Source organism: Conger conger, unplaced genomic scaffold, assembly GCF_963514075.1.
Source record: "Conger conger unplaced genomic scaffold, fConCon1.1 SCAFFOLD_133, whole genome shotgun sequence".
Taxonomy (NCBI): domain Eukaryota; kingdom Metazoa; phylum Chordata; class Actinopteri; order Anguilliformes; family Congridae; genus Conger; species Conger conger.
This window is the reverse complement of record NW_026890526.1, coordinates 40,001-45,000: the sequence shown is the minus strand read 5'-3', so window position 1 is coordinate 45,000 and position 5,000 is coordinate 40,001. Positions and strand designations below refer to the sequence as shown.

Sequence of the window (5,000 nt, the reverse complement as noted above, 5' to 3'; positions counted from 1 at the left end):
GACTCTGTGTGTGACTCTGTGTGTGACTCTGTGTGTGACTCTGTGTGTGTGTGTGACTCTGTGTGTGACTCTGTGTGTGACTCTGTGTGTGACTCTGTGTGTGACTCTGTGTGTGACTCTGTGTGTGACTCTGTGTGTGACTCTGTGTGTGTGACTCTGTGTGTGTAACTCTGTGTGTGACTCTGTGTGTGACTCTGTGTGTGACTCTGTGTGTGACTCTGTGTGTGTGTGTGTGTGACTCTGTGTGTGACTCTGTGTGTGACTCTGTGTGTGACTCTGTGTGTGTGTGTGTGTGTGTGACTGTGTGTGTGACTCTGTGTGTGTGTGTGTGTGACTCTGTGTGTGTGTGTGACTCTGTGTGTGTGTGTGTGTGACTCTGTGTGTAACTCTGTGTGTGACTCTGTGTGTGACTCTGTGTGTGACTCTGTGTGTGACTCTCTCTCTCAGGGACCTGCTGCGTATTGGTGTGACCCTGGCTGGGCATCAGAAGAAGATCCTGGGCAGCATCCAGGACATGAGGCTCCAGATGAACCAGACGCTGCCTGTCCAGGTGTGAAGAGGGAACCAATGGGAACGCTCCGCTGCCTGACCGTCTCGGCCAATCAGAAGCCTGGCTGCAGTGCCTCAGACACGTTTCCCTCCATTCCCAGTTTTCCATGATATTCCCGAGGTTCCCACCGGAGAGACTTTTTTTTCCACGTTATTTTGTAACATTTTTATAAAACCCTCCACCCCCCTCCAGTGTGGGGGAGTGGGGCGCAGGCGTGTGTCTCTGGGGTTTACGGAGCGGAGTCACTCCCTCTCCATCTCCCTGAGTCCGGCAGAGATTCCCCAGAGCGAGCTGGCAGAGGGAGGGCTGAGCAGGGCCTGGTGTCACACTGAACTGTCTCAATCACTTACAGAGAAAAATGTAGAAAAAAAGCTTTTTGGACAGTAACAGAAGTGCAGCGTTCGGTTTGCGCTCTCTCCCCGTCTTCATATTGAAGATGATTTATCTGAGGACACAAGGAGTTGGAGGGGCTTCATCGCCATGGCAACCGCACGGGAGGAGTCATGGGAGAACGAGCCTGACGCTCCAGAGCGATACGCACCTGGGCTGGACTGGGATTGGGAATGCTGAGGATTGGGAATGCTGAGGACTGGGAATGCGGAAAGGCTGTTTTATCACTATTATAATTGCTGTTCATTTGTGTATCCGCCCTTTTTCTAAGACGGTTTCATGTGATTGGGAGATCTGTGGTTCGAGAGGGCGGGTCCATTACGGGACTTCACTGTGGCCACGCCCCCTGGACCTGAACACCAGGGCACAGAACAGGAAGTACGGACGGACCAGCTTTGGTGTGTGTGTGTGTGTGTGTGTGTGTGCGCACATGAGTGTGTGAGTGTGGTTTGCACACAGATACTGTACAATACAGCGCTACCGTGGACCTGCGCATGAACTGAATCGAGATGCCATTACTTCTGAAACACTTAATCTGTGGACAATTGTTAACATTTTTTATGGATCGAAAATGAAAATAGTTTAAATATATAAATATATGCATCGTTCAGCAATCAAGAGCAACTACAGAAGCAGACCAGACATATTTTTTACTATGGTGTGGATTTCAGAATCAGAATCAGATATCTCCCCTCACAGCCTCCTGACCGGATATTTATTTGTACCTTCGAGGTCAGCTGACCTGTTAGAGCTGTGGAGATGGAATCCAGGCCAATGGACGACTTACTTATAGCAATCTCATATTAATTGGATATTGTATTTTTGTTGTTGTTCTAAACAGCCTGTACATGTTTTTTAAGAAAAAAAAAGAAAAAGAAAAAGAAAGAAACATGCAACTAAAACACAAAAAGCACCCAGGAAGTGTTTGAGTGTCATGAGCTGTGCGTGTGATTGGGACAGGGGCGGAGAGAGAGGAGGTGCTGAGGTTTTCTGTTTTGTCTGTAAAGTGTGTAAAGTGCAAAGGCCCAGATCCTTCTTCACTAAAGAGCCTGAGTGGGCAGTACCCTCCCACTCTGCTGGCACCACGTCTTCCAGACTCCGTCCAGAACCTTCCGTAGAACTCCCGCTAATGGTAGTGCATCTCCAGGATGCCCTCTCCTCAGCACAGAGCTACATTACAGGGCCCAGTATGCTCTATCACAGAGCTGCATCACAGGGCTCGGTAAGCTCTACAATGGAGCTGCGTCACAGAGCCCAGTAAGCTCAATCATGGAGCTGCCTCACAGGGCCCAGTAATGTGTGTGTAAAAGTAAGAGTCCCCCACCTGCTGCAGAGCCCTATCATGGAGCTGCATGAGAGAGCTGACTCCAGTGGAGTGCAGTCGGGCAGGCAGCCCTGTGGCTCGAGTCTGTGGGAGTGATTAACACACAGCTGCCTGACACTCACAGGAGTAGTATATGCCCGGCTGCAGTGGTGAGCCCTGTCTGGCTGTGATTGGTGGTCAGACCCTCAGGGGAGGGGGGGAGGGGGGGAGGGGGGTATTTATATTTTGAGTGTTCCATGTTTCTGTCCTCAGAGCATGCCTTCCACCCCCCACCCCAACTGTGCACCTGTTCTGAGAGCCAGTGTTGACATTGTGATTATTATGACATTATGCAAATTTGTTGTGTTCCCATTTAAGTTTGATCCTTGAGTCTCTAGATATAATCTCAAACCCCCTTAGATTTCCTTCAAAGGGCTTTACTAACACAAACTAGTTCAACGGTTTAGTATTATTTTGTTATAATAATAATAATAATAATAATAATAATAATAATAATAATGATAATTTAAAAGGAATTAAATATAATTTTTCATCAAGCCTTTATTTCAGTTGTATTGCAGTAGATCAGCACACAGCTGCTGTCGTTTCAACACTGTTTAACCCCGCCCATTTCCCTAAATCCCACCGTAACCCCGCCCCTTTACACTCTCGCGCTGTAACCCCGCCCCTTTACACTCTCTCACTGTAACCCCACCCATTTCACCCTAATTTCATTAACCTGGATGTGAAATTCTGATGATTGGTCACAGTTATATAACAGAGCCCTGCAGAATGGACACTTCTCTACACATCCAGTGACTTTCACCATCCAACTTTATTTCAATAAATACATGCAAATCATCATCACTTCACCAGGAATTATTATGTCTGTAGAACCTTTATAAATGAGGACAAAGCAACAGCTAACTTCTGTTGATTCTGATTACTGAAAGGTAGACACACACACTCATACATGCACACACACACACATATACACACTCTTACACTCTCACACACACACTCTTACTCTCTCTCACACACACACACACTCTTACTCTCTCACACACACTCATATGCGCACACACACACACACTCACACACACACACACACACACACACACACACACTCTTACTCTCTCACACACACACACACACACACACACTCTTACTCTCTCACACACACTCATGCACACACACTCACACACACACACACTTACTCTCTCACACACACATACACACACACACACACTCATATGCGCACACACACACACTCTCTCACACACACACACACACACTCATATGCACGCACACACACACTCTCTCTCACACACACACACACACACATTGAGGAGCAGGAGGGGACAGGGCTGGCTGTAGTGTCTGATGCTGCTCAGTGCTCTGGTCAGAAGCCTCCTCACTGTGGGCCTTTCCCAGAATCCTCTGCACTTCCCACAATCCCCTTCTCAACAGCCACGCCTCCTTTCTGACTTTCCACAGTTTCCTTCTGTCAGACACATTCAAACCAAAATGGAAATATAATGGAAAGGATAATATAACTATATTCATGAAAGGTTAATATAACTGTATTAATGAAAGGAAATATAAAGGAAAGGTTAAGAGTGTCCTGTGTGGGGAGGGAGAACACATTTTTAAATGCTTTTCTGATCAGAATCGTTGAGATGTATTTAATGAAGACAAAAAAAAAAAAAATGCATTCTTGTAGAAATATTTTTGAAAGACCCTTTTGCAATTAAATTATTTAAGAAATATGGTGCATATTTTGGTCTCTGTGTCTTATTTTGTCTGGTCATTTATTTATTATGAATAAAATAATTCTGAAATAAAAAAAATGATATATTTAAAAAATGGCATAACCCTAACTCTAACCCAAAACTTAATCTTAAAAATAACTCCTTCTCAAGAACACCATATTTGAACACAAGCCAGAGAATAAAATGATTACTATTCTTGCACACCTTTGACTATGGGCTCAATCCTGTCCTATTCTGAAAGGTGGAAGTGTCAGAATTACTCTAAAGTACTGTATTTTAATACTTTACATGCGTCAGTATTACAGAAACAAAGTAACAAGCTCACAGTGGAAGTAGAAGTTGCTCTCACATAAAAGGTTTACTCTGATAACAATACTGATTTTACCATGTTTAGTGTCATCTGTGGACTTCCAAAATACAGAATAAGGAAGGACTGTCACTCCGGGATCATAACATGGTGATTGTGATTGTAAGAGTTCTCACTTTCAAATGTCAGATTGTGAGACCAAATTGGCTGAAAAAAATACAATGAACCAATACTGAGATAACAATGATGAGATAACAATGATGAGATAACAATGATGAGATAACACTGATGAGATAACAATGATGAGATAACAATGATGAGATAACAACGATGAGATAACAATGATGAGATAACAATGATGAGATAACAATGATGAGATAACACTGATGAGATAACAATGATGAGATAACAATACTGAGATAACAACGATGAGATAACAATGATGAGATAACACTGATGAGATAACAATGATGAGATAACAACGATGAGATAACAATGATGAGATAACGATGAGATAACGATGAGATAACAACGATGAGATAACACTGATGAGCCAAGAAACCAAACTACTTCTGACCCGACCTCAGACCAGTGCTCATTTAAAAAGAAAATATATATATATATTATATAAAATATATTTTAATTTGATTTATGTTTTTTAACTGATTTTGTGTTCAA

General features: G+C 43.6%; 1 pseudogene; it reads left to right on the top strand.

Annotated features, from left to right (window-relative positions):
- Positions 1-4,021, top strand: part of LOC133120636 (ephrin type-B receptor 3-like) — a 22,168-nt pseudogene extending 18,147 nt beyond the window's left edge.
- The last annotated feature ends 979 nt before the right edge of the window (positions 4,022-5,000 follow it).